Below are 13046 nucleotides of genomic sequence, written 5' to 3'. Positions count from 1 at the left end.
GTTTAATAGTGGTATTATTCCCTTAAATATTTGGAAGAGCTCACTGATAAGGTTATATGGATCTGGAGTTTTCTTTCTGGGAATGATTAAGTTCTTTCATAGATATGAGATTATTAAGATTTTCAATTTCTTCTTCTGTCAATTTAGGCTATAGATTTTTCCCCAAACGTGTCCATTTCATACAATTTTCTAAATTCATTGGCATTAGGTTGTTAATAATATTAATTTCTTTGATGCTTGAATGATATTAGTGATGATTTATTTTGTATTCCTAATTCTGGCAACTGTTTTTTCTTTCTTTTTTTTATTGATCAGTTTGTAGGTACTTATGAACTAAATTAATATTTTTATAGATTGTGTACGTTTGAGATTTGAGTTAGTTTTTCGCTAATTTCTTGAGATGGATGTGTAAATATTGATTTTCAGCCTCCTTTCTAACAGATTTTTTTGAAAACATATTTAATTGATTTTTTTCTCTAAAAACATTTTTCTTTTGGCTTTTTATATATAAAATATTTTTCCGCTGGATAAAGAATTCTAAGTTACATTGTTTTAGCACTTTTCAAAAGGCCATGTTCTTATTTTCTAGCTTTTATTATTTTCATGTTTAGTTTCAGTCTTGCTGCTTCTTTGAAAGTAATTTGTCTTTCTCACTTGGCTGGTACTAAGATTTTCTCTTTGGATTCCTACCCTGTAACTTTTATATATATTGCTTGGAGTTTGTTGAACTTCTTGAGTCTGGATTAATGTCATCCATCAATTTTGGAAAATTTTCAGTCATTACCTCTTCACTGTTTCCATTGCCAAATTCTCTCTCTTTTCTCCCTGTGAGAATAAATTTATACAACTACCAGACTTACTGAGTTTGTTCCACATGTCTCTCACTAATTTTCCCTGAATTTTTCTCTCTGAGCATCAGTTTTTCATTTTTTATTTATCTGTTTTTTAATTCACTAAGTCTTCCCTAGCTAACATGCTATTGGATTCACCCATTGCAGTTCTTAATTTCAGATTTTTTATTTAGTTTAAAATGTCCACTTAATTTGTTTCTACAGGTCCCAATTTTTACTTGAAAATTTTCATTATTTTATGTCTTTATTCCTTTTTTAAACTATTTCATTAATATAGTTATCATAATTATCCTAAAGTCCAGTTCTGTTCATGCCAACATCCAAGTTCTTGTTCTAATATCAATTTCTTAAAAATTATTATTGGTCATATAGTCTTGGTATTTTGCAAGTTTTGTGTTTGGATTGTGTACAAATAACCATAGATATACTCCAGATTGTGTAATCCTCAACCAGATAGGGTTCTTATCTCTGTTAGGCAGAGAAAATGTGAGGGTGTTGACCTCAATCCAAATTCGATTATGATTTCAGTAAAGTCATCTTACCTCTGGTTTGCTCTGCTTTCTAGAGCATGAAGCTTTCTGCCAGAGCCAAACCTGAGTTTCACCCACTAGCTGGCCTATTCTCCATGAAAAAACTTTTTTTTTTTTTTTTAATAACCACCAGGACACTCCTACAAAATTTACTCTGACATTCAAAGTTTCCAGCCTTACAACAAAGTAATTTTTTGGGGGCGGGGGGGAGCGAAAAAAAAGTCAGTTTATTTGATGTGTTTCTTAGTAATGGAATTGTGGGGAAGAACAAAAGCGGGTTCTGGGACTCACATTGCTTTGGGGGAAGCTAAAGCTTCCCAGAATCCCTTGTCCCTCCCCACTTTGGGCACTTAGCGGTGGGGCTGGGAAGTGAGAGGGACAAGGCAAGGAATGATTGATTAAAGCTAACGAGCGACAGAAGGCACTGGTGGGTCATATCTCGGGCCTGGAAGAGGGAGGGCGTGGGCCAGGCCCCATGTAACACCAGGGGCTCCTTGGCATCCAGGCTTGGCCTCTAGTCCTTTCCCTTCCCTTTCTTGGCTTTGGCCTTGGCTTTGGTCTTGGGGGTGCAGGGCTTGGTGATGCAGATAGTCTCCTGGCACTGGGCATTGTAGCGCGCCTTCTTCACGGTGCCTTGGCGGACTTTGGTGCCTGTGCCCCCGTCACACGCACCCCAGTTCTCAAACTTGTACTTGCAGTCGACTCCAAACTCCTTCTTCCAATTGCAGGGCACCCTGCACCGGATGCGCTGGGTCTGGGCCCCGCAGGTGCCCTCGCGGAAACCCACGCCGCAATCCTTGCTGCTGGGGGTGCAGGGCCCCCAGGCCCACTCCGCACACTCACTCCACGGGCCGCCCTTCTTCACCTTGTCTTTCTGTTTGGCCACTGCAGAAGTGAGCGCCAGCAGGGCGAGGAGGGTGAGAAGGAGGAAGCCTCGGTGCTGCATCTCGCTCGCTGCCTGCGTTGCTTCGCTCCCTCCCGCACCGGGCCAATCACAACAAAATAATTTTTAAGTGGGTGCACAGCAATATAGGGGATCTCCCCACTCTTGATGTTTCTCATTCTAGCTTTGTATAACTTGTGAAAGATCTGCTGGTTGCTCTTTCTCTAGGAAGATTCCTCTTCCTAGAATGAGTCACAGTTCTCAGGCTGTAACCTACACTAAAAATTAGTACATACTGCCAGAATAAAAACTTCCGGGATCCTCAGTTCACCCCTGAATGATTCTCTCCTCTCTGGAATTTTTTTCCATTAATCCTAATTTGTATAGCTATTTACATAATTTACCTGAAAGTGAAGTGCTCCAGAACTGAATTTACTTTTTTACCCTAACAACATGATTTGAACACTTAAAAGTTTAATACAGAATATATTTCTATTTTCTCTCAATAAATTAACGAGAGAAATTTAAAATAAAAATTAATTAAACTATTGAAAATAATTACAATTTACCAATTCATTAGGAGATAATCTCTTCATAATTATTTCTCAATAATTACAGGCATATCTCATCTTATTGCACTTTACAATCAAAAATGGAAGGTTTGTGGCAATCCTGCGTTGAGCAAGTCTATCAGTACCGTTTTTCCAAAAGCATGTGTTCACTTCTTGTCTCTGTGTCACATGATGACAATTCTCACAATATTTCAAACTCTTCTTCATTATTATATCTTTCATGGTGCTCTGTGATCAGTGATCTTTGACATCATTATTGTAATTGTTTCGGGGTCCCATGAACCATGATAAAATGACAAACTGAATTGATAACTGTGGTTTGTGTTCTGACTGGTCAACCAAATGGCCAATCCTCACGTCTCTTCCTCTTTTCAGGCATCCCTATTCCTTGAGACAAAACAATATTGAAATTAGGCCAATTAAAAACCTCACTAATTTCAGCTTTAAAAACATATATAGACTGAAAGTGAAGTGATATAAACAAATAATTCATGCAAATGAAAACCAAAAGAGAGCAGGGGTACCTATACTTATATCAGAGGAAATATACTTTAAATCAAAAACTATGACAAGGGACAAAGAATAAGGTCATTATGTAATGATAAAAGAGTCAATTCATCAAGATGATAGAAAAATTTAAATATATATATGCATCCAGCATCAGAGCACCTATATATGTAAACCAGATATTATCTAATCTGATGGGAGAAATAAACAACAATATAATATTGGTAGGAAACTTCAATACCCTGCTTTCAGCAATTGATAGATCAGACAAATCAGTCAGAAAACATTGGAAGTGAACTACATGTTAGACCAAATGAACCTAAAAGACATGTCTATAACATTTTATCCAATAGCAGCAGAATATACATTCTCCTCCAGTACACATGAAACATTATCCAGGAGAGATCATATGTTAGGACACAAAACAATCCTTAACAAGTTTAGAAAGATCAAAATGATTTCCAGCATCATTTCTAGTCACACAATTATATGACTCCAGAAATCTATTATTGAAAAATAAATAAATACTAGAAATTTCACATATGAACAGAAACTAAATAGCATGCTCCTAAATAAACAACAGATCAAAATAAAATGAAATGGGACTTTAAAAAATCTTCAGACAAATGAAAATGGAAACAACATACTGAAACTTATAGGAGGTTAGAAAAGCAGTTCTAAAAGGAAAGTAAAGTGATAAATGCCTACAAAAAGGAAAAAAAAAAACTAAAATATACAACCTAACTTTATATTTCAAGCAACTTGAAAAAGAACAAACAAAACACAAAGTTAGTACAAGAAAGTAAATGAAAAATTCAGAGCAGAAATAAAGAAATAAAAAGTAGAAAATCAATTGAAAAGATCAACTAAAGAACTGTTTTTTAAAAATGATAAAATTGACAAACCTTTAAGTAGAATGACAAAGAAAAATGAGAGAAGACTGAATAGACAAAATCAGAAATGGAGGAGACATTACAACTGATTCCACAGGAATACAAAGGATCATAAGAGACCACTATGAAGAATAATGCACCAACAAATTGTATAACCTAGAATAAATGGATGAATTCCTAGATATATACAACCTATCAAGACTAAATTGTGAAGTAATGTCAATTCTTAATTGATGGATAATAAAAAAATTATATCAGTAATAATAATATTAAAACTTCCCAACATAGAAAATCTTAGAACCTGATGGCTTCACTGGTGAATACAACTGAACATTCAAAAAAAATTAATACAAATCTTTCTCAAATGCTTCCAAAAACTTGAAGAGGAAAGAACACTTTCACAATTATTTTATAAGGCCAGCATTACCTTAATACCAAAGTCATACAAGGGCCCTGTAAGAAAATGTATGCAAAACTTTCAACAAAATACAGCTATTAAGCAATGAAAGAGTTAGGAGCGCTGATATCCCTCACAGTAGAAAATTTATGTATAACTTTTGACTTCCCTAAAAGTTAACTATTAATAGCTGACTCTTGATCAGAAGTCTTACCAATAACAGCTCAATTAACACATATTATATATATTATATTTATATTAAATACTGTATTCTTAAAGTAAGCTAGAGTAAAGCATTATCAAGAAAATCTAAGAAAGAGAAAACATATTTACTATTAAGTGAAAGTAAATCATCACAAAAATCTTAATCCTCATTGTCTTAACATTGATTGGATGAAAGAGGAAAAGAAAGAGTCAGGGGTGGTGGTATATATATATATATACACACACACACACAATGGAATGTGATATATATATATATATACATACACACACACACACACACAATGGAATATTACACAGCCTTTAAAAATACGTGTCTTGCTGTTTCAGTGAGGGCAGAGGGAGAAGAAAATCTATGTATAAGTAGATCCACACAGTTCAAACTCATGTTGTTCTATGGTCAACTGGACGAGCAAAAGAAATTCAACAGCACATTAAAAGGATCACTCACCACGAACAAGTGGCATTTGTTCCTGGGATACTATGATTCAAAATATATAAATTAATAAATATGGCATATTACATTAGTAGAATAAAGGATGAAAATCATATGATCATCTCAATAGATGCAGAAAAAACATTTGACAAAATTCGACATCTTTCATAATAAAATATCTCAACAAATTAGGAGTAGAAAAAATGAACTTCAACACAATAAAGGTAATATATGACAACCTCACAGGAAATGTCATATTCAATGGTAAAGATCTGAAAGTTTTTTCTCTAAGATGAGGAGAAAGGCAAGGATGTCCACTCTCACCATTTCTATTCAACACAGCACTGGAAGTTCTAGACAGAGCTGTTAAGCAAGAAACATAAATAAACACATCCAAATTGGAAAGGAAGAAGTACAATTATCTCTGTTTGCAGATGACATGATTTTATATGTATAGAACCTAAAAAACTTCAAAAAAATTGTTACAATCAAACAGATTCACTAAAGTTGCAGGACACAATACTTACATGTGAAATTCAGTGTTTCTATACATTAATAACAAACGGTCTGAAAAATAATTAGAAAAACAATTACAACGGGATCAAAAAGGTAAAATAGTTGGCATATATCTAACCAAGGAGGTTAAAGAGGGGAAACTCTTCAAAGAGAACCTGAAACCATAAAACTCCTTAAAGAAAGCATAGGGGAAAATCTCCTTGACATTAGTCTTGGCAATGATGGGTTTTTTTTGTTGTTGTTTGTTTGTTTTGGTATGACACAGAAAGCACAGACAACCAAAGCAAAAGTAAACAAGTGGGATACTGTATTAAGCTAAAATGTTTCTGCATATCAGAGTAAACAATCAATGAAATAAAAAGGAAACCTACAGAATGAAATAAAATATTTAAAAACTATATGTCTGATAGAAGGTTTCAATCTATGTTAGGAATTCATGTAATTCAATAGCATAAAAAACAAGTAATCATTAAAATATGATCAAAGACCTGAATAGACATTTTTCCATAAAAGACATACACAACGCCCACCGGTGTACATGAAGGTGCTTAACATCACTAATTATCAGGAAAATGCAAATTATAACTACAATTAGATTATCTCCTCACACCTGTTACAATGGCTTGTATCAGAAAGTTCAAAGATGACAAGTTTTGACCAGGAGAAAAGGTAACCCTTAAATACTTGTGGTGGGAATGTAAATTTGTACAGTCATTGTGCAAAATGGTATGGAGGTTCCTCTAAAAATTAAAAAGAACTATTGACCAGGCACAGTGGCTCAGGCCACTCTTGTGTTCATTGCAGCATTATTCACAACAGCTAAGGTAAGGAAATAACCTAAGCATCTGTAGACAGATAAATGGCTAAAGAAAGTTTGTATATATATATATACACAATGGAATATTATACAACCTTTAAAAGTAGGAAATCCTGTCATTTATGACAACAGGAATAAACCTGGAGGACATTATTCTAACTGAAGTAAACCAGACACAGAGACATTTATTACATTATCTCACTTGTATATAGAAACTAAAAACATGGACTTCATAGAAATAGAGTGGTAGTTACTAGGTGTCAAAGACTAGGGCAAAAGAAGAAATGGTCAAAGCCTACAAACTTTTGGTTATAAGTTGAGTAAGTTCTGGAAACCTAATGTACAGCATAGTGACTATAGTTAATAATTTATTGGATATTTGAAATTTGTTAAGAGAGAGATCTTAAGTATCACTTAAGATAAGATATTAAGTTTTCTCATCACACACACATAAAAGGTAATTATGTGTGGTGAAGGGAAATGTTAATTTGCTTTATTGTTACAATCATCTCACAATGTATACACACATTAAAATAACACATCTGTACACTTTAATATATATAATTTTTATTTCTCAGTTGTACTTCAATAAAGCTTGAAAATGCCAATAAAAATGAAATTATGGATTAAGATGTATAATTTATCAAAAGCTAATAAAAATAAGACAGCCCACAGATAATTAGACAAATATCAACAGGTAATTGATAAAAAGAAAAATAGATATTTCAAATAAAAATGTAAAATAGTACCTAAAATCACTAACATCCAGAGAAACATAAATCAATAATGAATTATCAGTTTTCATTCATTAAGCTGGAAAAAATTTTAAGCACTGAAAATGTCTGTGTTGATAAGAATGCAAGAAAACTGATATTCTAATTTACTTATAAATATTAACTTTAAAAATATTTAAAAGGGATACTAATTGGTACTAGTAAAATAAATGTAATATTTAATGAATTAGTATTTTTACGAATTTACTTCTTGAAAACATATCTAGAAATGTATCACATACACATGTTCATATGTGCATAAATGTCATGTGTAATGTTTGTTATTGCAAGTTTATTTGTAAGAGGAATTCTCAGGACATCTTGAATATCTATCACTATGCAATTATTTTCTAAATATATTGGCATATTAGATACTGTGCAATCTCCAAAAAGAAGATACACACTGGAAAAGAAAGCAATCCAACACTTTAAGTGGCATTAAAAAGCCAATTTCAGAACAATACATAAAAGGATTCATTTGGGTATTGTATAAATGTGATACATACATACATGTCCATGAATGTGTAGAAGAAAAAGCCGAGATGTACATGTCTAAATATGAATCATGGTTGTCCTTGAAAGACGGGTTGGGAGTAAGGAAGCAAAAGAGAGACTTTGATGTATCAGCATTAATAAATCTTTTTCTTTGAATCTGTTTGAAATGAGAATGTGTTTATACAGTTTTTTCCAGAATAATTTATTGGACCAGTTGACCAATAAATGTTATGTTGCCAACAAGGGTTATGAAGAAATGAAGGTTTACCTCATATGATTTGCTATCCCTGGACACTTTCAACTGAAGGCCATTTCTTGGTCTTTGGGGATTAAATTAAGCTGTACAAGTCATCTAACTTTGAAATAATCTTCAAGTATCATTTTTAATGCTTTCATTAGAAACATTTTGTGCTGTATTTTATGTTGGTTTTCAATGATGCAGAATTAAATAATGTACAATGCCATCCTTAAGACGTTTTATAATCAAGATATTGATTTATACATAAAAGCTTTCAACGTAATGTGGTAATCACTCCTAAAAGAGGACAAAGTAGGGGAACTAGAGCTTTGTCCAAAGTATTATACTATGGAACAACAGAATATGAAGGAATCCCATTCTCTGCCAGAGTATTTTAGAGAAAGCAAATTTGTTATCAATATTCAAAAATTAGTATGAGTTTTAAGTTAAAATCTATATTTCTAGCTTCTTTAAAACTTTCAATAGATCAGGAAACATCATTTTCCCACAAGGCAGGAAACATCCGAAGTTCAATGATTAATGCATTCTTTTAGCAGAATATTTTCCACTACTAGGTAATTTCCCTCTCTCTCTCTTACACATACACACACACCATATTAACATTTATCCCTTCCCTTCTTAGCACACGTCTCATATAAAGAGAGCTTACCTCTCCACCAGTCACTTTCCTTACTAACATGACCTTGTTGACTCCTATAGATGTTTTGTATTTTGCCACTCATTCCAGATGACAGAGTGGAAAAATAAATGGCCTACAAAAATTTGTAGTGGTGGCAGGTTGAAAAGAGATTTCTCCATTTTAATCACTCCTGAAAAAGGAAAAAAAAGGAAAAAAAAATAAAATAGGCACTAGCTGCAGTTGAGTCACATTACAGAAATATCCATGTTTTTCACATATTAATCGTAACTTTTGTAAGAAAAAAATAAAATGTTATTACAAAATAAGTTCATAGCAGAATTCATTTCTTCAAGGTAATGCTGTAAGTTTTCCACAATGGCACTTGCATTTCAGATGTTCACATGGTGATATGGCTTAACTGTGTCCCCACCCAAATCTCATCTTGAATTGTAGGTCCCATAATTTCCACGTGGCTTGGGAGGGACACAGTGGGAGGTAATTGAATCATGGGGGTGGGTCTTTCTCAAGCTGTTTTCATGATAGTAAGTCACAAGATCTGATGGTTTTATAAAGGCGAGTTCCCCTGCACACGCTGCCTTGCCTGCCGCCATGTAAGATATGACTTTGCTCTTTATTCGCCTTCCATCATGATTGTGAGGTCTCCTCAGCCATGTGGAACTGTGAGTCAATTAAATCTCTTCCCTTTATAAATTACCCTGTCTTGGGTACGTCTTTATTAGCATGTGAGAACAGACTAATACACATGTGCTTTTGCTGTGCAGCTTTGTCTTATGTATCTTTCCTCAAACCATTTCTTCTACTTAATACAAAGAAAAACTGACAGCTTTTCTGCTTAAAGAGCCCTAGGATCACTTGAGATCTTTTGCACTATGCACAGAGGTACACAGAATAAAATTAAGTTCCTGATTAAAAAAAAGGATTGCATGAAAAACAGCCACAAGCCACTAGCTCAAATCAATAGCAGTTTAAACATGCTCCTTAGAATTCCATTCTAGAGGTTACTTGGGGTTTTACTTCCTTAAGTCTGTGGAGATATCTGTAGCCTTTGGTTACTTGCTTAGCTTATTCTCTCCAATCTACTGGCTTCTTTACAGGATTTTAGTCAAGTGAAGAATGTGGCAGACTTCATTTACTGAATATGGCCTTAATTCCGTCTTCCTTTCCTTATGTTTTCAATGCAATTTTGACTCTCCTCCTATTGAGAAGTATGTCTTTGTTCTCTCACCTGGAATCTAGGCAGACTTGTGACCAGAGCAGACATGAAACTTTGACTCTTGAGAGTAGGTCACAGAAAGGTAATTCATCCTCTTCCTACTTTCTTTGGAACGTTCACTTGAGGAATACAGCCACTATACTAGGAGGCACCTCAGGCTACATAGGAAGGCAATGGGTAGATGTCATAGCTGATACCTCTAGTTGAACTCCTAAGAGATTGCCAGCATCATTCATCAAACTTGAATGCAGACAATTTCAAAAGGGCTTGATATAGTTTGGATATTTTTCTCCATCCAGATCTCAGGTTAAAATGCAATCGCCAATGTTGGAGGTGGGACCTGGTGAGACATATTTGGATAATCCCTCATGAACGGCTTGGGCCATCAACTTGGTAATAAGTGAGCTCTCCATCTGAGTTCACAAAAGATCTGGTCATTTAGAAGTGTGCACTTCCCCTCCAACTCTCACTTGCTTATGTTTTCACCATGTCACATGAATGTTCCTCCTTCACCTTCTGCCATGACTGAAAGCTCCCAGAGGCTTTGCCAGAATCCAAGTGGATGCCAGCACCATACTTCCTGCAAAGCCTGCAAAACCATGAGCTAATTAAGCCTCTTTTCTTTATAAATTACCTGGTCTCTGGTATTTCTAGTGACACAAGAATAGCCTAACACAGGGTTTTAGCCCCTAGCCATTAAGTCATACCCCAGGCTTTGAGTCTTCCCACCCCCGAGAGCCCAGACATTATGAAGCAGATAATACCTGGCCCCACTGTGTCTTGTCCAAATTTTTGTCACAAAGAGTCTGTTATCATAACAATATATATGTTTTATGCCATTATGTTTTGGAGTAATTTGTTTCATAAATACCGTCAATTAAGTATTGAGTGGTCTCCTTGAATACAAGTAAGAGTTTTCATACCTCTTGAACTTTCCACTCCACCAACTCCAGTCTTGACATAAAAGGAGACAGTGGAAAATAGAGAAATGAGAATGCTTTAATGTTAGACAGACCCAAAGTGAAATCTTATTTCTGCCCCTTATGCATTCTAAGGTGTTAGGCAGGTTACTTTGAAACCACCTTTGCGAAGATTGTGATACTGAGAGAAATCTATGTCCTCAAAATTTAGGCATTTCATTTGAATTAGGCATATTGTGTATTATCTTTGCTAGATGATTTAAGGTCAAAAAATTCTTCTATGACATGTTTGATAATTGTTTGACTTGTCTGTTTTATAGCCATTAGATTCTAGGTAAGACCTGTGGACATATGGTATCAGCCAAATATCTTACTATGCTGGGAAAAGTCAGATATTGTCTACAGTTCTGTCCTTGTCTTGGGATCTGCAATCTGATATATGGTTAAAATTGCTTATTTACTAGGTTTGTCACAAAAAATAAAAGTTGCTAAGAGTTAACATTGTAACATATGTAATTGAGACTGGTAGGGACATAGTTTTACATGCAAAGTATATAAGGAAAATAGAATGTGTTTTGGTAAAAGATTATAAGAAGGCATGGGGATATAGTTTTTGTTAAAGGGAAAGTAATTTGGTCTCATTTCAAGATTTTTAAGGATTGTCCTAAGTCAAAAGAATGGTAGAACAAAACCAAAGAAAAAGTAATTTGTGAAAAACTGGTATTTTAAACGAGGTTTTGTGGGCATGAGCAAGTTGGCCAAAACTTAAAGGGAGTTAGTTTTTCTATAAATTATACATTAAGATAAAAAGCACACTGTTGCAGGACCAGAATCTGGGCCTATATGTCAGAATAACATGGTTTCCTTGGAGCATTGATCTGCTCTTTAATAGAAAATCATGAAAAATTACAAAAGTTGTATAAAAATCTTACCTTATGGTCAAAATGATTAAGAATGGATAGATTTGTTTATAAAGTTTTATTAGAAATTGTGTCTAACATTAATACTACACTAAAGCAAAGGTGGAATTTGCATTTCTCTTTTGAACAGGATTGTTGTGTAATATTGAGAGATAAAGAAATATTTGTGTTTGCCTTTCTAGTAAATTGTAGGAAAACAAGGAAAAAACGAGAAAAGAGAGAATAGACAGGTTTACTTGGCCACATGTCATCTTATTTAGTCTTGTTTGGAAAGCTGAGCCTCGTCTATTGAAGACAAAAGGTTCTTGCCTTTTGAAATTTTTAAGTTATCACTTCAACTAGATGAATAGTGATATTGCTTTGTGATATCAGGTGTTTTAAACTTTCAATATTTGATAAACCTTCCAAAATCAAAATTTCAAGTTATAAATGCAGCCCTTGTTAACATCACTAACCTTTTAGATACTAGCTTCTCTGAAGTCCAAAAGAGACATTTGGCTTATTTGGTACGTGACAATCATGCAGGAAGCATTGTCAACTATGAAATGGTAGTTGGTTTTCTTTGGGCTGTATTTGTATAAATATGTTATTAGTGTGCATTCCAGAATTGTGTGAGACTCCTATAATTCTGTTTTGGGTTTCTGTTTGTTTGTTTATGTTTTCTTTTTCTTTTTAGAGACAGTGTCTTGCTGTCACCAGATGAATACACTTGTGTGATTACGGCTCAGTGCAGCCTCAAACTTGTGACCTCAAGTAGTCTTCCCACCTCAGCCACCTGAGTAGTTGGGACTACAGAGGTGTGCCACCACACCTGGCTCTGGCTCCCATAATTCTGATGTGACTTAGTGTATGTTATCAGTAATAATTAGGATTGTTACATTAAATTATTATACAGCATAAAAATAACAAAATTGCCGTGTCAATTGCATCATTAATAATGGCTGTTCTAAGACTTTCATCATCCACAGCTTTGTTTACTTTGATCGTTTTCAAAGGGTGGTTTTATAATCAGCTGTAGGACTTTAACAGGTACTTCTGAATGCAGGTTTCTGATAACTTCAGTAATTGTGTCAGTGTAATAGAGTAAACAAACTTCCAGGACTCTCATGGAGAGCTGATGCGTTCATAAATATCAAGAACACAGAATAGGAGTTAGTTGCATAGATTGAACTAACAGAAGACTGAAATAATCTTTTTATGAC

General features: G+C 34.4%; 1 long non-coding RNA gene and 1 pseudogene across 2 annotated transcripts in view; one reads left to right on the top strand and one right to left on the bottom strand.

The window, feature by feature from the left end:
• The window catches only part of LOC104682838, a 557507-nt gene that overhangs the window by 71845 nt on the left and 472616 nt on the right, over nucleotides 1-13046 (top strand). The gene's annotated exons all lie outside the window — the stretch shown is intronic.
• LOC104682820 lies at nucleotides 1687-2365 on the bottom strand (annotated as a pseudogene). The gene has a single exon (XR_004058036.1). The product of XR_004058036.1 is annotated as a midkine pseudogene (transcript).

This window comes from Rhinopithecus roxellana, chromosome 1 (assembly GCF_007565055.1).
Source record: "Rhinopithecus roxellana isolate Shanxi Qingling chromosome 1, ASM756505v1, whole genome shotgun sequence".
Classification (NCBI taxonomy): Eukaryota; Metazoa; Chordata; class Mammalia; order Primates; family Cercopithecidae; genus Rhinopithecus; species Rhinopithecus roxellana.
This window is presented reverse-complemented; position numbering and strand designations above follow the sequence as displayed.